Below are 22140 nucleotides of genomic sequence, written 5' to 3' on the forward strand. Positions count from 1 at the left end.
GAGCTCTTCCCCCAGGTCTTTGGTTGAAGCCAGGGTAATTAAGATCACTGGGTCCCTCCATGAGTTAGCCAGCATATCAGTTTACCTAATCCAACCCTCTGAGGCACAATGGGAGCAGTCTGTTGAGCAGGTTGGGGGGGAGGGACTTGTATCTATTTTTTGTCGTTGGGAAGGTATTATTTATACTGTGATTTTAAAGCAGATGATATTGTTTGGTTTTATGAGGTTACCTACCACAAGCCATGGCATGGGAGTGGCAAGCTACAAGTCTAATAATAAATATATAATAAACATTATTATTATTAATTAATAGTAAATGTTCGATTGATAGGTGGTATTCTAAAATTCTAGATCCAGCAAAGTTTTTAGGATCTACAGATATATTTTCTCAGGATTCCTGCTGTTCCAAGCAACACTGTCTTTGAGAGTTAAGCTGGTGTTATTTGTTCAATGCTCAAAATGCCATGGTGTCTCCTGAGACTTCTATTGTTTCAGGGGCTTCAGTGACAACTGGCATGGTGGCCACCTTCTTCTTCCAGAGTCATTCTAATTCTATTTGGTATGGCCTTCTGGTTTTTTCCCCCTCTCTTCTCTTCTGCCATCTCCTGGGATTCCAGTGTAAGTAATCCAAAGCATTCTTATTTTTCTACGATTCTGGTATCAGGAGTGTTATGCTTCAGGGGATTGGCTGTTTGTAATTTTAAGTCCCAGAAAATCTTTGTCCTATCATTCTCATGATTTATTATTTATTGAGTAAATTGCATGTGAATTGTGAATGACCTGATCCATTAATGACTGGAATATGAAACTGTATACAGTTCTACTGGTCAGTGAGCTTGGCTTTTATGGTCTTTCCAAGAGGCAAATCTCTGTTGAGAGGGCTTCTAGAGCACAGTCACTTTAAGACAAGCTTTGTAACCAGGAACCAGGAAGTCTTTGAACTGATGCCTTGGCCAATCAGGGAAGACTGTTTTGCTACAAAGCATGGAGAAGGAAGTTAATTTGCAAAAAGCAGAAATCTGCACACTAACCAATGGCACTTTTCAAATATCAAGGGTTATATCCACTTCTGGATATCGTGGGGGAAAGGTAGGGTCACTCCGGATCAATCATGCATGTTGCAGAGGGAAAATTTAAAGCGCCCAAAATCAAAATGGAAATCAAATTCAGCGTAGACAGGAGGGATTTATTTGAGTTGGGGGTGGGTAAAGAGGCCCATGCAGACTACACCCGGGTCTTCTTCTTAACATTACAGTTCAGATATAAAAAGGCAGATAAATCTGTGTTCAATAATCTTAATCTTTGTTTAGTATTGTTGGTACCAGACATATATCTTTTCCGATCCACCAGTGGCCAGGAGTTAGTCCATGCAGATTTCCAATCCTGAATTGATAAATATAATCCTACATTACACTATCTCTGTTATTTCAACCTTTGCATTTCCTAAGGATTATTGTACAATTGAGTCTGTGTGTTACATCTGTATATATATAATTCCCTCAAATAAACTTCCTTGATTGAATGCTAACACTATCCTTGCTCATTTAGAAGGGTTTTCACTGTGGAAAGAGGGACCTGCAAAATTGGTTGAAAGATCCCATTGTTAGTCTAATAGCCACCTGTCTGAGCTAATTGGAAAGACTGGGCTGTTTGGCTTAACAGAATAAGCATTCATAGCTTCCCTCCAATTGGCCAGTCAACCGATACCTCACCATGCCAATGACTCTCATCTATATCACCACAAAGGGAGTGATGACACATTCATTTCCTGCAGGAACCAGGCCCATCATTGGATGAAGATGTGGATAGAACAGACATGTCACGTTAAGGGAAGCTACGTCCAGTACTGAGTGCATCTTTGTTTCTGAACATTGTCCTTTTACCTATAAGAGTTGAACAGGCCATTTAATAAAATCTTCAAGCATCTTGGGTACTAGCTTCAAACACGGGAGAAGGACATGTTCCCATAGCTCTGTTTCAGTGATGGCAAGCTTTCTATGTCATGTTCACTTTGGTATAACACTTGGCAGTTTCTTGGCACGCAGAATAACAGAAGCCCAGTTAAATCAACAAACAGATTCTGGATCTGTGTTTCTTGCACTAAATGCATTATTTTTAAAAGAAGTTTAGAAGTGTCATTAATGCTGCTTTTCACAAAGTATTATGCTGTATGGAAACCTAATAGCAAGAGCAGAGGCCAGCTCTGTTTATCTCTTTGATGTTTCTCCCATTATTTCAGTGTCACTATTAATGTTCTGTACATGCCACAAAAAGCATTGCATTAGTTGGGAGAAGCCTCTGTGGGAATATTAAGAGAGTAAGAGCAAGGGTTGTCTTTTCCTATAAGAGATGGCATGATTAATACATTTATATTTATTTCATGCACTCTTTTAATACATTTACTTTTACTTCATGCACTCACATGAATTGGCTGCCATTTGAATTTCTTCTTAAACTTACGCTATTTCTTTGCAAGTTTTATTATTTTGTGTTTTAAGTTGAACAAAATTCTGACAAGTTGCCCCCCCCCCCAAATTTAAAAATGTGCTGAAAATTTAGCATAATCTACGCTACAAAGAATACATATAACATAGGAAGAAAACAACAAAAGAAAGTTTTATATATTGCTGACAGGCAATTCTAATTGCTTCCATGAGATGCCAATTAAAAATGAACTCTTCTCTCTATGCAGTATCAGATATCTGCTTGTAGCTTCTATGTTTCTAACACTGTAATGGCTCGCTGTTTCCCTCTAAAACTCTCCTCAGCTGACATTTAAAGCAGAAGCAATTTCCATTTATGCCAATTACTGCTGCCAGCCACGTGGGAATAAATTAGAGATACTTTGTTAGTAGACATAGTGAGCCCGGTCATATTAATACTTGGGAGCCATGCTGCATAAGACTGCTGGCACCTTGAAAACGAAGACAGAAAGCCATTTCTTGCCAGATTGCATTTGCCAGGGCCCTGGGAAGCCAAAAAGCCATTAGCAAGTATCTCATTGGCTTCAACTGTTAAAGGTCATTATAGGCTTAAATGAAGTGGACTCGGCTAATTTTTTTTAAAGATAGTAATGTTGAAAATTTTCTGAGAATAGAACAAGGAACTTTTCAAGCTTGCTGCTTCAATACAAATATTAAAATATCTCTATTCCAATTTTGCCTTGCTGTTGTAAGGAATTAATCAGTAGAGTTTGATTTTTAAAATCCTTTTGGGGGGTTTGGCCTGGTGGTGCACCTGATGCTCTTACCTGTGCAGAGCATCATTTTTCACAAGGTTTGTTCCCCTATTTTGTAAACATTTTTGATAGAAGTCACTTGAATTAAATTAGTATCAACATGACAGAAAATCATGCTAAGGTTTAAGGCAGGGCAGCTCCTCTATCAATCAAGCAAATCCCCACCCAAGGAGGGATTCAATTAAGGACTATTTCTCCCAGAATCTCAGAGCCTCTCCCCAGATAATTTGATCCTAACTATCAAGCCAGATTTTCAAAACAATAAGTGATGGACTGATTTCAGCAATTTACTTCATATCTCAAGGAATGGGCAGGAAGGTTGCTGCCTTTTTCCAATCATGACAAGTACCCAACCATAGATACTTACCTTTCTAACTTTCAGATCTTCTATGGGAACATTTTTGATTCTCTCAAGACCCAAGAGGCAAGCTCCCCTCAATTTTACAAAAAGAGGAATTCCTTTCAGGATGATTCATCCTTGAAAGATCGAATTTTCGTTACTCCATATTTTCAATACCTGCAGAAGCCTTCTCCAACACAAGAGTTCAAAGGCATCGGTTCTTCTCTTGTCCAATTTTTTCACCATCCAAGTTCCACACCCATTGGAAATATGATAGATCTAACTAATCTACATTTAGTAGTCAAGCTTATGTCCTTGCTTTTCCCTGTTCAGTTCAAGTACATCATTGCTTAGCAACTCAGAGCAATTAGATGTTTTATTTCCATACTGCAATCGCCACTCACATCAATTTGGGATCCAAGAAAAATGAATACTTGAATGCATTCAATCTCTCCACCATCAATTGTTATTGTGAGATGTTTGTTTTTTTGCAGTGGTCATGATTTTTGTCTTTTTACTGTTTAAGAAAAGGCCAAATTTCCTTCTTACTTTTTTATTTGTTTGTTTATTTATATACCGCCCTCCCCGAAGGCTCAGGGGAGTTTACATTATACAGCAAAATGGTACGGGTAACATCATTTTGGTAACAGTAAGGTGTTAACAACAATAATATAGACATAATAACAATAACAACAATAACATTAAATGAAGGAGGAACTGCCAAGAGCCTTATAGCTCAACTCGAACTTAGACCCAGGGGTTGGTCGGATTCATAACAGTCATGGTACATGGGGGGGGGGGCTTGGTGGGCCAATTGGGAGCAATAGATTAGGTCGATGCTGGGTGGAGGAGCTCCCCCCACAGGCCCCCATGGAACTGCTTTAGTTCTGGCTGATGTTTGCTCTGGTTAGACCTCACTTCATTGACCTATGTAATCAGCTATCCTAGGCCTTTCTGAGTTTCTGACAGGAGGGTAGGGTCATCAGCATACCAAAGATTATTTATATTCCTTCCTCCAATCTTAATTCCAGTGTTTGATTCTTTGAGTTCAATCTTATAATGATCTCAGCATACAAGTTGAACAGGAAGGGGGAAAGAACACAACCGTGGCACACTCCTTTCTCTATTTTGAACCAGTCAGTGATACCAAATGGTGTATATACAATGGCTTTTGTGTTTGAGTAGAGCAACTGCATCAGTATGATGCACCCCAAAATTTTGCAGGGCTTTCCACAATTAGTTGTGATGCACACAAAAGCTGTATTTAGCAAACAAAGTGGATGTAGATATCCTTCTGATATTCCTGTGATTTTTTCCAAAACCCAGTGCAGGTTTGCCACACCCCCATAGAAAGCCAGCTGGAATATCTGGTAATTGTCAATGGTTGTTGCTATGTGTTGTTCTATGATTTTGAGCAAGATCTTACTAGCATGAGAAATGAGGGCTATTGTATGGTAATTGGAACAGTTTTTTAGTAATTTGCACCCCTATGACTAGTTTCCCAGATTTTCTGGCACAAGGCTGTAATGGTTTTGATTTGTACATATCTCAGTAATTCCATGGGTATGATGTCAATACCTAGGACCTTGTTGTTTAGCCATTTACTCAAGGCTCATTCAACTTCCTCCTTGAGAATGGCTGGCTTTTTCATTTTGAAGAGAGCGAACTTTTGTTTTGCATGTGTACAGTTCTTCTGTGCAATCCCGCCACCTGTTTGTGATATTCCAGTGGTCAGTCAGTTCCTTCCCTTGTTTGTCATTGACAATGCTTTTGCAAGCAGCAAGTGACAATCAGAATCTCTTTACCAGTGTGAAAGGATTTCTTGTGTGTCCCTTTTTGCAATCTTCTCTTGCATTTCTGATTCCAGTATAGAATTCTGTCTATTCTTGCTGTCCTTTGAAATCCACATTTAATTTTCTGGTTACTTCTCTTTTGCTGATTTTCTATGTTCAGATATCCTTATATTTTATCTAAGGACACTAATCTATTAGTGGTCCCTGGCCCCAGAGAGATAAGCCTGGTCTCGACCTGGTGGAATGAGCTCCCGGGAGAGCTGCAGGCCCCGATGGAGCTGACAAGTTCCACAGGGCCTACAAAACAGCTCTTCTGCCAAGTCTAGGTTTGAGGCCAGGTCAGTAAGAGCAATGGGCCCCCCTCAGGCTGCACTATACAACCTTGTGCACCCCTTGTAAGATGACTGTGGGAGGTAGCAGGGACCTGACCATCTTGGTTCTTTTGGCCTTGGAGTACAAAATGAAGGAGGGCACAGGCTGGTAGAATTTTGTCAAGAGAATACAATGGTCATAGCAAACACTCTTTTCCAACAACCCAAGAGACAATTTTACATATGAACAACATTAGACAATCAACAAAGAAATCAGATTGACTATGTGCTCTGCAGCCAAAGATGGAGATGTTCTATACAGTCAGTAAAAACAAAAACAGCTGATTGTGGTTTAGATCAAAAGCTTCTTGTTGCAAAATTTAGGCTTAAATTGAAAAAAGTAGGGAAAAGCACTAGGCCACTCAGGTATGAACTAAATCATATCCCCGACGAATATACAGTAGAGGTGACAAATAGATTTAAGGAATTAGATCTGATAGACAGAGTGCCTGAAGAACTATGGACGGAGGTTCGCAACATTGTACAAGAGGTAGCAACTAAAACCATCCCAAAGAAAAAGAAATGCAAGAAAGCAAAATGGCTGTCTGAGGAAGCTTTACAAATAGCTAAGGAGAGAAGGGAAGTGAAAGGCAAGGGAGAAAGAGAAATATACACCCAATTGAATGCAGAATTCCAGAGAATAGCTAGAAGAGATAAGAATGCCTTCTTAAATGAACAGTGCAAACAAATAGAAGAAAACAATAGAATAGGGAGGACCAGAGATCTCTTCAAGAAAATTGGAGATATGAAGAGAATGTTTCATGCAAAGATGGGTATGATAAAGGACCAAAATGGTAGGGACCTAACAGAAGAGATTTTAAAAAGGTGGCAAGATTATACAGAAGAACTATACAAGAGTGAGCTTAACATCCCTGATAACCATGATGGGGTAGTCACTGACCTGGAGCCAGATATCCTGGAATGTGAAGTCAAATGGGCCTTAGGAAGTCTGAGCAACAATAAAGCTAGTGGAAGTGACAGCATTCCAGTTGAACTATTCAAAATTTTAAAAGACAATGCAGTAAAAGTGCTACATTCAATATGTCAGCAAATTTGGAAAACTCAGCAGTGGCCACAGGATTGGAAAAGGTCAGTTTACATTCCAATGCCAAAGAATGTTCAAACTACTGCACCATTGCACTCTCAATTCCTGGCATATAGATGTGGAAGAAATGGAAATTTTGTTTTCCTTGGCTTCAAGATCACTGCAGATGGGGACTGCAGCAAAGAAATTAAAAGATGCTTGCTCCTGGGGATGAAAGCTATGGCAAATCTAGACAGCATCCTAGAAAGCAGAGACATCACTATGCCAACAAAAATGCATCTAGTCAAGGCTATGGTCTTCCCAGTTGCAATGTATGGCTGTGAAAGTTGGACCATAAGGAAGGCTGAGTGTCAAAGAATTGAGGCTTTTGAACTCTGGTGCTGGAGAAGACTCTTGCAAGTCCCTTGGACTGCAAGGTGAACAAACCAGTCAGTCCTCGAGGAGATCAGCCCTGACTGCTCCTTAGAAGGCCAGATCCTGAAGATGAAACTCAAATACTTTGGCCACCTCATGAGAAGGAAGGACTCCCTGGAGAAGAGCCTAATGCTGGGAGCAATTGAGGGCAAAAGAAGAAGGGGACGACAGAGACTGAGGTGGCTGGATGTAGTCACTGAAGCAGTAGGTGTGAACTTAAATGGACTCCGGGGAATGGTAGAGGACAGGAAGGCCTGGAGGATCATTGTCCATGGGGTCGTGATGGGTCAGATACAACTTCACAACTAACTAACAACAACAACAATAATCTGAGAGCCATTTTGATCTTTTTCTGTATGTGTTTAACTGCTGTTTCAGCAACTATTGAATTTCCTACCAAAGTTCATCAGGTATTTTCTGTGTTGCTTCCAAAAATTGAAATCAATTTTTCACTTCCACTGCATATGTAATTTTCTTAACCCTGATGTTCTCTTGATGTTGTATTTTGTTTTGATTTTAGCCAGTAATAGTTTATGATGTGAACTGCAATCATATGGATATGTTTTGGCAGTGAGGACTGAACTGGACCATCGTCGGTTATATAAGATATAGTCGGTTTGGTTCTGGTGTAGTCCATTTGGTGATGTCCAAGGGTATAGGTGACATTTATGCTATTTGAACCAAGTGTTCATGATGCAAAACCAATTTTCATGACAGAATTGTGCCAGACGATGGACCACCTGCATCATTTCTTTCTCCATGTCCGAAGTTGCCAGTAATGTCTCTCTGTGTGCTAACCTTTGCATCAAAGTCACCCATTATGTAAATAACACCCTTCCTTGGTACTAGTGTTAAAGTGTCTGGAATTTTGGTATAGAAGTCTCCAATTTCCACCTCTGTTGCATCAGTTGTCAGAGCATATACTTGTACAGCTGTGATATTTATTGGCTTGGCATAAATTCAAATTGTCTTGATTCAATCATTGATTGTTGAAAAACTTTCCAGTGCTTGAGAAAAAAATTCAATGAAAGCCATGCCATTCTTTCTTATGGAGTTGTGTCCTGAATAGTAGGTGGTAAAAAATCTTCCAATTGAAAGAAACCACCATCTGTCAAATGTAATTCACTGATGCTATGGAAGTCAGTGTTCAACCTGACCATTTCTTTTTTGACAATTTCCAATTTTCCTTGAGTCAATCCTCTAATATTCACTTCATCTTTGTAGAGTGCAGACTCTTGCTTTCACCATTGGCAGCATAAGTACCAGGGGTTCCTGCTGGATTTGTCCCAGGTATGTCATAAAATCCATGGCCACTTGCAGCTGGTCCTTGCTCCTCCCCAGTCACTTATTGGGTACCTTTGGGAGCTGTACCATAGGATTTTCTTGGCAATTTTTTTTACAAGTTACATTGCCTGGTCTTTCCTTAACCCTTTCCATTTACCCGGGCTTGAAACCAGCATGCTCAGGTGTCCATGGCTGAATCCACTCAGTTTTACAGAATTCTTATCCAATTAAATAAAATCAGAACAATTTTTACCACCTTAATTTCATTTCAGTAATTTTATAGCTCCTAATATATGGAGAGTTTCCATTGAAATATTGTCTAAAGAAAAACCCATATCTGGATATTTTACACTCAGGGTAAGTTTCTGAGAAATTTTAAGGCTTGGCACAAATTTGAATTGTCTTTACTTCTGTGAAATTTTAAGGCCTATCACAATGTTACAGCAGAATCTGTGTATTCCTAACAATCTGCAACTTAGTCTGGCAGTTCTCAAATACATCCTGATAAATTGTAGGCAACTGATACAGCCTTCTTGCAAACTTTTTGTAATGATTTCTTTCTTCTGTCTTTCCTCTAAGTAAAACCAAAAGCACATGAAGTCCATTTTTTGAGTTTGCAGGCAATTTACCTACAACTGACTGGAGCTGCATTGAAGAATTTTGCATATATGCTATCATACTAGCAAGAAAGCCCATTGCAACCAGGAATGCAATGGGCGCTAGGACCCAGGGGACACCAGGAGGTGCTTTTTTTTCCTGCTTAGTGGAGCTGTGAAAGGCTCCTACAGGGTTTTTTTTTTCTGCTGCTTGGAGCTGGGAAAGGCTCCTACAGGGTTTTGTTTTCTGCTGCTTGGATCTGCGAAAGGCTCCTACAGGGTTTTTTTTTCTGCTGCTTGGAGCTGTGAAAGGCTCCTGCAGGGTTTTTTTTTCCTGCTAGCTCTCGTGGGCGTGCCGGCTTGGAGCTTCTACAGGGGTTTTTTTTCCTGCTGCTTGGAGCTGGGAAAGGCTCCTTCAGGGTTTTGTTTTCTGCTGCTTGGATCTGCGAAAGGCTCCTACAGGGTTTTTTTTTCTGCTGCTTGGAGCTGTGAAAGGCTCCTGCAGGGTTTTTTTTTCCTGCTAGCTCTCGTGGGCGTGCCGGCTTGGAGCTCCTACAGGGGTTTTTTTTCCTGCTGCTTGGAGCTGGGAAAGGCTCCTTCAGGGTTTTGTTTTCTGCTGCTTGGATCTGCGAAAGGCTCCTACAGGGTTTTTTTTTCTGCTGCTTGGATCTGCGAAAGGCTCCTTCAGGGTTTTTTTTTCTGCTGCTTGGATCTGCGAAAGGCTCCTTCAGGGTTTTTTTTTCTGCTGCTTGGATCTGCGAAAGGCTCCTACAGGGTTTTTTTTTCTGCTGCTTGGATTTGCGAAAGGCTCCTACAGGGTTTTTTTTTTTTCCTGCTGCCTCTCGTGGGCGCGGCGGCTTGGAGCTCCTACAGGGGTTTTTTTTTCTGCTGCTTGGATCTGCGAAAGGCTCCTACAGGGTTTTTTTTTTCTGCTGCCTCTCGTGGGCGCGGCGGCTTGGAGCTCCTACAGGGGTTTTTTTTTCTGCTGCCTCTCGTCGCGCTAGCGGCGAAAGGCTCCTCCGGGGGTGTTTCTTTTTTTTCTGCAGCTTCTCGGCGGCTGGAGTCTTGTGTTGTGTTTGCGGCGGGGGCTTCCTTGGGGCCGGCCTGACGCGGTGAGAGACGCTTCTTGTAAATATCAGTGTGCTGTTAGCAGTAGATTTGGGCAGTAGTTCAATACCAGAGACTTCCAGGTCAATGATGGGATTTGCTGGGGCTGGGAATCGGAGGGACCAATCGGCAGGCGCTTCGCGCCTGCCAATTGGTCCCTCCGATTGTCTGTCGTGAGGAAGGGTCCAATTCGGACCCTTCCTCATCACGGACAGAGCCCTCCTCAAGGCCCCTTAACCATTTATTTAGTCCGTGGCGCCCGCGGCGCCACGGGCGGTGTACAGATGGCGCCCGCGGCGCCACGGGCGGTGTACAGATATGAGACAAAGTTGCAAGGAAATAATGTTTTGTTTCCCCTACAGTACTAAACTGCATGGAAGATGTGCTCATGACATTTCCCACTCTGTTACGTGTATGCTTTCTGGGCTGAGTTTTTCAAAACAGGACTGCAAACTATAACAACAAATTGCTCACCCTTATCATGCTCACACTAACATGAATCACTGCCATACATATAACAGGTTGAAATGAAACAAACAGCTGTTTAATGAAGTTTGCTTTGCAACATCTGTCACAGAATCCTCAAAGTAAATGGCAAAATTGGCCTAATGGTTTTGTTTATCAGTCATTTTTCAACTGTTTATACCTGTCTTGAAGATAATGAACTAACAACCAGCAACTGGGACTAAACCAAATGGGAATTCAGTGACAAAGCTTTTAATTGTAGGACTAAAAGGTTGACAGGATAGATCTTATTGATCCTTGGGTAAAGTGAGTCAGCTCAACACAGAGGCTCAAATATATATCACTGATCATAATCTTATATGTCCATTTTTGTTAACAATGAAATAATCAGGCAAAGAACAATCTACTTGTAGATACTACTGACTGTAGCTGAGGATACTGTTGCTCAAATGTTAATAATTGAGTGGTAGAGGCTGACAGGAGATAATCTTCACCAAATGAAGAGAGAAATTCTCTCTTGCTAATCATAGTCATATCCCGTGTCTCATTCAAGGGATGGGGACCAAACACTACAAGACATGAGAACTAAAATCATCTTCTTAAAAGGATGAGTATAAATATCCTAAATCTACCATTAAAATGAACCTAAAAATATTTTCCAAGACAGGGGCACATAAAAGCAGGCTATATGGAGTTTGCATACTCAGGTAGAGCATCTGCTTGGCATGAGCAAGGTCCCATGTTCAATCATGGCTATTTCCAGTTAAAAGATCTGACAGCAGATGATGATTTATTTAATTTATATCCCGCCACTCCCAGCAAGCTGTCTTGTGGTGGGTTACAGATAAAACCCCAATAAAACATGCAATTAATTACTCTATTAAACAACAATTAAATGACAGTTCCAAAACTAGCTCTTATCCGATTGCCAAGGGGCAAAACTAGCTCTTATCCAATTGCCAAGCACTCTCTGGTTCACCACACACAGCGATGGTCGGCTGGTGGAGACTCTACTGGTCTCTAGGTAAAAGCCTGAGACCTTGAAGAACCACAACAAGTCTGAGAAGATAATATTGACTGATAGACCAAGGGTCTGTTTCTGTATAAGGAAGTTTCATCTATTCCCAGGTAACTGCTGTCAAAAAGACACTCTGCAATGCTATCACCATCAGTATGTGGAGGCATACAGAACACGGGCCTCTTTTGGTGACTTTAGCTGATAGTAAGATACATAGGGCAGATGCTGATCCCTCACATATCCTGGTCCCAGCCAATATAAATAAAATAGAACAAATACAAATAAACAAAAAAGCCCAAAATCAATATAAAGTTTTTAAGTCTAGTAAAGTATGCTTCCTGTGTGTAGTGACAGTATACCTTTAAATATTGGAGCACATTGAAAGGTCTGAGACAGGATAGCTAGTCCATAGTCAACAAAGATGGTGAGGGGTTTGGAGACCAAGACATATGAAGAAAGCTTGGTCTGTTTAGTCTAGAGAGGAGACGACTGAGAGGGGATCTGATAACCATCTTCAAGTATTTAAAAGGCTGCCATGTAGAGGATGGAGCAGAATTGTTCTCTCTTGCCCCAGAGGGACAGACCAGAATTAATGGGATGAAATTAATTCAAAAGAAAGTCCATCTAAACATCCAGAAGAAGTTCCTGACAGTTAGAGCGGTTTCTCAATGTAGCAGACTTCCTCGGGAAGTGGTGGGTTCTCCACCCTTGGACATTTTTAAACAGAGGCTAGACAGCCATCTGACGGAGAGGCTGTTTCTGTGAAAGCAAAGGGGTGGCATGTTACAGTAGATGAGCGATTGGGATGTGGGTGTCCTGCGTAGTGCAGGGGGTTGGACTAGATGACCCATGAGGTCCTTTCCAACTCTATTGTTCTATGATTCTATGATTTGGGTCACAGCTACTAGAACTTTAAGAGCTACATATGAAGAGTGCACAGATATAGCTGTAGATAGATATCTCTATACTAATAGCCAAGTAGGCTAAATCTCAGGATACTGAGGTAACTAGAGCTATGAACAGGCAAGGCCATGCTTTCTACAAACTTGAAAAATGCCTCACGTTTGCAGAAAAATCTGAAATCTTTAACAAAAAAAGATACAAATGGGTAAAAAAACGCAACATGATAAAAGAGCACCTGTAGTTTTAAGAAACAGAAGACTTCAGTGGCTGTTGCTAGGCAACCACAGCATTTGGGGCACAGACCGGAGAAGGGCCTTTTCCAGGGCTCTTTTGGCTTTTGAGGAAGGACTCATTGGGTCAGGCATGGCAGCAACCATCAGGCTACCTTGTGCTACTTGACATAAATGACTCACCTGTGTTGGGCTGCTTACTACCTTTCAAAAAAGCCACCCTATGAAAGCCACTGTGGCATAGTAGTTAAAGCTTCAGAGTAGGTTTAGGAGACCGAGTTTGAATTATTAGTCTTCCATAGAAGCTCACTAGATTATTTGGAACCATCTACATGCTTTCAGCTTAACCTTTCTTACAGAGTTGTGGTGATAAAAAATGAAAAGAGGATATAGGGTTGCCAAGATCCATAAGATGCCTGAAGATAGCTTGGGGTTACAACTGATCTTCAGGTGCCAGAGATCAGTTCCCCTGGAGTAATGGCTGTTTTGGAAGGTAAACCCCATAGCATTGTATCCCTCTCAAGTTCCAGCCCTTGCCAGATTCTACTCCCCAAATCTTCAAGAATTTTCCAACCCAGAGTTGGCAACCTTAGAAGAGAATGATGTAAGTTTTCATGTCCCCACTGTATAGAAAGGTGTATAGATAAATGGAAAAAACTATTCTTGAAACCAATAAGAAGTAAGTTGGTGGATAACTGAAAAGGAGAGAATAAGATAGGGAAATGGGGATTGCCAGGCGGAGAGAAAGAGGAAATAGTGTGGGGACAGAGATGCAGGGTAAATTGTAATACTCCACAAGTCCTTGACTGTTCCCCATCATGCAAGTAGGCCTGGCCCAGAGGACAGCACCACATAACTGGACCACAGTTTTCTTCAGTAGAGGTTGCCGGATTAAGAAATACTAAGAGATTTTTGGGCAGGGAGCCTGACGAGGTTTGTTTTGTGGAGGGGAGGGAGTCCAGATAATGCCATGGACTCCATCCTCTAAAACAGGGAAAGTCAACCTGTGGTCCTCCAGATGTTCATGGACTACAATTACCATGAGCCCCTGCCAGCATCTGGTTCCTCCATCTTAACTAGGGTTGTCAGCCCCCAAGTGAGGTCAGGGGTTCTCCCTCAATGCACTTGTAAATAAATGTCAGCCATGTTTACAAAGCACATACACGTTACATGCCACAAAGAGAAGAAGAAATATCGGAAAAAAGCTTTGAGGCTTTAGTCTAAATCTTGCCACCAAAAGTACAGTAATGTTAAGAATGCGATGTCAGATACCTGACAAATACTTTGCCCACTCCATCCATGTGTTCGAGCTCCGATACATTTTAAGGGGAAACAGAGAGGTTTTTTTGTTCGTTGACTAAGTATCATCCAAAATAATATCAGCAAGAAGGGTATAGATGCTGGTACCATACTACTACCTTGTTTGCCAGCCATACCATCTAATTGTCCCACAAATGTCTAAGCAAGAAAATAATTCCAGGCTTCTTTAGTTCCACTGCTACACACTGCAGTCACCTGTCATGTCATTGGCTGTATTGCTTATCACATTACCTTTGAAATCGGTAATCTTGCCTCCAAAATGCCTAGTTTCCACTCCTACTAATCCCCGCTCTCCTTTTATGTCTTTCTCTTTGCTTTAAAGGCACATCGTGGTTATCTCACTTCAGTTTATACTCTTGTCGTGTACGTGAAGCCCTTGTGTCTGTCACTCAGCATTCTCTCCTTCGTCCTTGCCCCTTACGCCTGGAATTCTGTACCAGAAAGTGAATGTCTGTTAAGTCCCTTATCACCAACTGTTTTCCCCCACAAACTCTCTTTGAAACTTTCCTGGTCATTCAAAAAAAGACTTAAAGGTTGCCGTACTTTAGCAGAACACTTGAAAAGGGAGACTCATTGGAGATATAGTTGAACTGGAATTCATATGCTGCTTGGATTCTGCTAGGCTTGACTTCAGTAGAGACTTGGGATGGTTAGTTTATTACAAAAAAAATTAATTGTTTCCTCTTATTGATTCCTGTACAGCAGTGTTTCTTAACTGAGGCCATATGTTCCCCACAGAGGTCATCTATCTATCTTAGATAGCATTCAGAACTCAGGAGTGACATTTAGAAGAAGAAGAAGAAGAAGAAGAAGAAGAAGAAGAAGAAGAAGAAGAAGAAGAAGAAGAAGAAGAAGAAGAAGAAGAAGAGTTGGTTCTTATATGCCGCTTTTCCCTACCCGAAGGAGGCTCAAAGCGGCTTACAGTCGCCTTCCCTTTCCTCTCCCCACAACAGACACCCTGTGAGGTGGGTGAGGCTGAGAGAGCCCTGATATCACTGCCCGGTCAGAACAGTTTTATCAGTGCCATGGCGAGCCCAAGGTCACCCAGCTGGTTGCATGTGGGGGAGCGCAGAATCGAACCCGGCATGCCAGATTAGAAGTCCGCACTCCTAACCACTACACCAAACTGGCTCTAATTTGGGATTTTATGTAGCCCACACTCCTGGCATTTCTCAGACTTTGTTTAGGGGGACATTTTTTATAAATATAAAGCTACATCATAAGAACATGCATTGTGTTTCTACCAATGCCATACTACATTATACTTAGCATGTCATGTTTAAAACGTCTGCATTGTCAGCAATTCTTAGTCGTATTATGTTGATTATTCACTGTATCATCCTTTGGTTACATTGATTTTCATTGTGTAATTTACCTTGAGGTTCAGTGAAAAAGGAACACATACCCAAAGTGACACCAAGTTGCTATGTGATGCTTTAGGATTTCCCCAAATATCTATGGTTTTTCTAGAGCATTGTCCAGCTCCATGGAATTGTGACACTGTGGTGGAGCAACACAATGTGGTGGGGAGCGATTCTCTCCCCAAAGTTGTTTAACTTTGACTGGTCCAGAAGGTGGTTGCTCAGGTTCTAACAGAACCCAGGTGGAAAGTGTGTATTCAACAAGTGCTCTCCCAGCTGCACTGGCTCCAGACTGAAAACTAAATCATGTTCAAGGTTCTAGTGCTTACCATTAAAGGCCCTAAACAGTCTGGGACCTGTGTATCTGTGGGACCACCTTCTCCACTATGCCACTCCAAGAAATCTTATGATTGAATACACAAAATCTGCTTAAGAACCCTAGCCCCAGAAAAATCAAATTAGCCTCAACAAGGGCCAGGGCTTTTGTAGCCCTGGCTTTAGCCTGGTGGAATGCTCTTATAAGAGAGACCAGGGTCCTGTAGGACCTAAAACAGTCCTGCAAGGGCCTGAAAATCAGAACTATTCCACCAGAACTATAATTGAGGACTACAAACACCATCAATAAGATGGCCTCCCTACACAAATGAGAAACAATGATATGCCATTCAGTAGAATCATAGAAGAATCATTGAGTTGGAAAGGGACATACAGACTGTCTAGTCCAACCTCCTGCTCATTGCAGGATGAGCCTAAGGTATCCAGGATAAGTATCTGTCCAGCTGCTGCTTGAAGACTGCCAGTGAGAGGGAGCTCACCACCTCCTTAGGCAATTGATGCTGAACTACTCAGATTGTGAACTCCCCCCCCCCGATATCTAGCTGATATCATTCTACATGTAATTTAAACCCATTACTGTTGTTCCTATCCTCTGATGCAAACAGGAACCTTTCCCTGCCCTCCTCTGACAACCTTTCAAATACTTAAATATAGCAATCATGTCCCCTCTTAACCTCCTCTTCTCCAGGTTGAACAATCCCAAGTCCCTCAGACTTTTCTCCTAGGAAACTACAGGCCAGATCATCCTCATCACTCTCCTCTTAACCCTCTCAATTTTGTCCATGTCCTTTTTGAAGAAAGGCCTCCAGAACTGCACACAGTACTCTAGGTGGGGTCTGACCAATGTAGTATAGTAGTGAATAGCAATGTACTTTACTTTCCCCTTCCTCTCAACAGAGAAGGTGGTGAATTTTCTGATTGTTTTATTGTAAACCTAATTGTTTCAACTTTTAATGTGTTTTAAACATTGTTTCATCTCTTGAAATGTGTGCTGCCCTTAGCCATTGGGAAGGGCTGAATATAAATTTGAAGAGAAATTCAAATTTTTAAAAAAGGATGATTTAAAAGGGTCAGCAAACTGACTGCAGTGAAAACTGGTGCATGCATAATAGCCCCAAATTACAGTTTGAAATGAATAAAACTGTTCCATGGAGACCAGAGTTTTCATCTGCTTTTCTTCTGGCAGCCTCACCAATCCCAGCAGGGAATCCAAGAAGTATCCTCTCAGTTGGACCTGCATACAGACGCTATGGAGGGCTGCCTGGCTGTGTTCTGCCCTCCATTCAGTGACCTCATTAAGGGCAGCAGGAAGCTGGAGGACGGGTGGGAACCCTCAGCCACAGCTCTAGCCGGGCATTTTTTGATTGTCCCAGGGCCCATTTGACAAAGTTAAGGTCAGACTTCTTTTTTCTATTATTAAATTGGTCCATGTATCCAAGTGAGGTCTTTTAAATGCAGGAAATAATTGAATTTTTGCTCTCTGTAGAAGCATTTCGCTTGGAGGCTACTTTACTTATGAAAGATTTATAAAAATAGCAGCCAGTGACAAGGAAAATGACAATGTCTGAAGTATAACCTTCTAGCCAGACTAGCTGTCACTGTGTTCTTTTGTTCCTTTTCTTGCTGACATTTCAAATGCCTGCTGAACGCCACCTACATCCACTACTTTTTAAAGTCACAAAGGGACATATTCTATCCTCACATACATAATAAAGCTCACAATGGCTCCATTGGTGATTACATAGACCCAAGGAGCAAAACTTCACCACACGCCTCCACAGGGGACACAAAAATATTGTGCCTTTGAACATAAACTTGATTTCACTGGGAAAGGCATTAAAAATGTAATCGGGTTAATACTGTTCAAATAATTAGGTATCCCGTTCAAAATAACTCTTCTGGCAAACTAGCAAAGCTATCACTATTAAAGAATTTTTCATGCTCCATTTAGCACTCTAGGCAGCTTCCCTGCCCATTGCCTTATTTCAGGAACCAGTTTAGGTTTGCACGCTAGAGGTCTTTAGCACCTTACTTTTGCTGAATGGTCTACTTTCTTCTACCAAACACTAGGGAACGTATTCCATCCCTAATGGGGATGTGCAGTCAGATCCTTGATAATGGACTTGAACCTTCTCCATTTGTAGATGCAGGGAATACTCCTGATCCAATTAAATTTGTTTGTAAATCATTCAGTTTGACAGTCATTACAATTGCTTGATCATATTTTGCAAAGTGGGACAGTGGAGGGTGGGAAGAATGGTGAGAGCAGAGAGGAACTCAAACAGATAAATGGCTAATATGGACATCATCCAACTATAAAAGCCAATCTTCCCACCAAGCAACTTTGTTCGTATTGCCATTTGCCCTTTTTCTCAGAAACGCACACACAAGAAACATATATTTGGAATGGACATTTCCTTCTCCTTTTAGCATGGTTACCACCAACATCTAGACTCTGGTGGATACCAGCATTTTGGGAAGAGCTCACCCTGTCAGGGTCAGCTCAAACTTTGCTTATCCTAGCCTGCACAGCAGTGCTATGCCAGAAGTTAACATATCTCATCTGTTTCCCCAGTGTATTTCTTACACAACAAAAGGTTCAACTCAACCCCCGTTAAGGCCCTAGGTACAAAACCCCCTTGGCTAGTTGCTGTCAAGTTTCCAGGCATGTGCAGGGAGTGATGTGCAGCCAGCTGGATAGACTTGAAGGGAGTATGCAAAGCATAATCACAAAACAGGTGCTGAAGTCAGTGTCCAGAAATCAATCACTCACATAAACCAGGTCTAATAAGGGCAAGGAGAGAGTCCATAGTCAAACACTGCAAGCCAAAGATCAGTCAGAGAAGCTGGTTGCAAGAAGTCAAGGCCAGGGAGCAGGATCCGGAGGTGTACGTCCATTGGGAAAGGTATTGCCAGCACAACAGCTTCTGCCTCCAGCCTCTTTTTAAGTTTGATACATAGCTAACCGTGAACAGCTGATTCATTATTCAGCCTGAGCTCTGCAGAGTCTCTTGGAAGCCAGTTCTGCCCTGAGCAGCTAATCTCACACTTCTCCTTTCCTGCAAAGTGCTGCTTCTTGTTGCTCCCTAGGCTCAGGAGATAAGGGTGGAGAGTCAGCTGCTGTCAGGGCTTTTGCATCAGACTTGATGTCCAAAGGCTGGCAAGGCTAGGTGCTTGTGCCTGGCTGTGGTTCACTGGGTCCCATAGGCAGTTCTGGTGCTTCTGAGACTGAATCTGTTGGCAGTGCCTGAAGCTCAGGAGCTGATCCTGGCAAGATCTTCAGATCTGCCTCTTCCTCAGTCAGACAGTGCTGCAATTGACTGGGGCCTGACAGTAGCTAGGAAGCCTCCCTTCATCTTTAGATGCCTTAGAATGCTTACCAATTATCTCTACCTATGCACTGGTAACCCACACTATTCCTGTCATTCCTAGTTAGGATCTAACCTATCTCTAACTCAGTGACTAACTGATGCATCCATACCTAGGAACATTGCAATAGCTACAAGAAAGGCCCCCTTCCAACCTAGTCTGAAGGGTGTCCCCAAAATGCCTGTTTGTTCCCAAATGGTGCCTGGCTAATCTTGAATTCCTCACTTGAAGAATGGATTGATAGTTGAATATACAGTGCCTTGTTGAAAATAATGACTGATGTCAAAAGTGGCTTACATAGCTGGTCCCTATTCCTTATTCTCCTTGGCTTCGCTGCACCAAGATCCATGGCTGAGACCATCCCAAAGAAAAACAAACAAATATACCCACATCACATCATTATGGCTGTGAATAAATTTCTTTCATAGTATTTCAACATTTTGTTGATCGTAGCACCTTCAGGAGGATTAGCTGCAGTTCAGAAATTCTATATAACAAAAAGAAGAGCAGATGTTATGAAATGGGTGTTGGGTAAGTAATAATAGGCTGAAATCGCTACTTAGCTAGAATGTTTATGGGATAAGAAACTCTGGTAGGCAACAACAGACATGAGTCTTGCAGGCATTTTGGCAATGGAAGATCCATTGCTGAGACAAGCAACAGTTTACATACCATCACTCTCTTCCGCCCATCTTTTCATGATGCAGCCTGATGGTGGGTGAAACAATCATTAAGTTGGGCAGGTTACAAGCATGGGAGCTTTCAGTGATACCCTTGTATGTTGTAGAACAAGGGCATGGTCCCTTTTTACCATGCTCAAGACCTTAATTTATATCTGGTGGTAGCTACAGGAAAATCCTCTCTTCACTACCACTGTGTGTCAGGAGGCAGGTGGCTGCCTTTTATTTTCCAAGATTCACTCATAAACGCCCAGTTCGACTGACCTGAAAGCACTGTCAAGCCATCTGGAGCCTTGGCTTAGTGGCAGAGTATCCACTTGGTATGCAGAAGATCCCTTGTTCAGTTCTTGGCATCTCAAGTTGGAATGGCAAGACAGCAGGTAATAGGGAAAAAATCCTCAACTTTAGGCCCCAGAGAGCCACTGGCAGTCTCAGTAGACATGACTGATCAAGGGTCTGATTCAATATAAAGCAGCTTTATATGTCTTTATTAGTTTGGGGAACTTCAACCATTTGCTTCTTAGGTGGAAGACAGAAGTAATATAAAAAGAGCATTCACTGCACTGTGAATCTACCTTTATGCAACTGAATTGTTGCATAACTGAGAGCCAAATTAGTGTAGTGGTTAGGAGTGCTGACTTCTAATCTGCACGCCAGGTTCGATTCTGCACTCCTCCAAATGCAGCCAGCTGGGTGAACTTGGGCTTGCCGCAGCACTGATAAAGCTGTTCTGACTGAGCAGTGATATCAGGGCTCTCTCAGCCTCACCCTCCTCACAGGGTGTCTGTTGAGGGGAGAGGAAAGGGAAGGCGAATGTAAGCCACTTTGAGCCTCCTTAAGGTAGAGAAAAGCAGCATATAAGACCCAGCTCTTCTTCTTCTTCTTCTTCTTCTTCTTCTTCTTCTTCTTCTTCTTCTTTGTTGAGGGGAGAGGAAAGGGAAGGCGAATGTAAGCCACTTTGAGCCTCCTTAAGGTAGAGAAAAGCAGCATATAAGACCCAGCTCTTCTTCTTCTTCTTCTTCTTCTTCTTCTTCTTCTTCTTCTTCTTCTTCTTCTTCTTCTTCTTCTTCTTCTTCTTCTTCTTGTCAGACAACCATATCATCATATTGATGATGTTTTGTTTCCTCACATATATATGACTTCCACATATACCCCTTATACCTCTGTTCAGTACCCTGAAAAGAGAGGAAGTCCATTACTGTATGGCAATTTAAAGGCCATAATTTGGGGTTACCTGTTAGTGCCTGGCACACAGTGAGAGGCTGATGGGAACACAGTTTCCCTGCCCCAGTCCTTCAGAATTGGCCACCCTGCCACTATTCCTTAGGCCATTGGGCTTTTTGCATTTTTTAATGGCGCTATATCAGTATAATGATATATCACTGTAATGATAGGTATAGCAGGCTATCTGAATTCCCAGCTTCTTTTCTAAAGTAAATGCTTTGCCCTTGTCTTTTCTCCTTATACCTCCTCAAGAAAAGTGCTAGAGGTATGCCTATTTTTGTTTAATGAAAGCTTCGAGTTCTGAGAAAAAGCTACACCTCTTGTTTCAATGATATATTAACACAGCAATATTTTAGTACATTTTTTTAAAAAGTAAAATAATCACTTCCCATAAGGTTCAGGGCAGGTTCCATCAAAGTTTAAAATACAATATTAAAATGACATTTTAAAAACAGTTCAGTCTAATCTGTCTGCCAGCTAAGTAGTATTAAATTTTATGGGGGTATTCTTATTTTTGCAATGTATTTTGCCTAGTTATTGTAATAGATTTCTCTTCAAGGGATGTTTTCAAAGGAGGCCAGCCAATTAGATGTTATATGTTATATTTCTGCCCTCAACCATAAGCCTGGTGGAATAGCTCTGCCTTGTAGGACCTGCTGAACTGGTTAAGGTCCCTCGGGGCCTTGATCTTGGTTCCACCATGCTGGGGCCAAGGCCGAAAAAGCCCTGGCCCTGGTCAAGACTAGTTTCACCTCTCTGATCTTTATGAAACTTTGAAGGAGTGCAGGTTTGAGACAGACTGGAGAAAAGCCAGGGAAATCACAGGAGGTGCTCAAATGCACCATAGTGCTGCAGGGAGGCATGTGCAGGGAGGCAATCAGTCTGACTTCCCATTGTATCAGCTTGGTTACATATTTTATATGCTTCCTGTGTGTAATTCTGCCATATGAATAAATAATACTGCCCAAGTCTGTGACAATGGCATGAAGAGTTCATGCTCTTTTGTACAGAAAGTTATTTGCTCAAGAGAAACAATTTCATTTGCA

The sequence above is a fragment of the Paroedura picta genome, chromosome 1, assembly GCF_049243985.1.
Source record: "Paroedura picta isolate Pp20150507F chromosome 1, Ppicta_v3.0, whole genome shotgun sequence".
NCBI lineage: Eukaryota > Metazoa > Chordata > Lepidosauria > Squamata > Gekkonidae > Paroedura > Paroedura picta.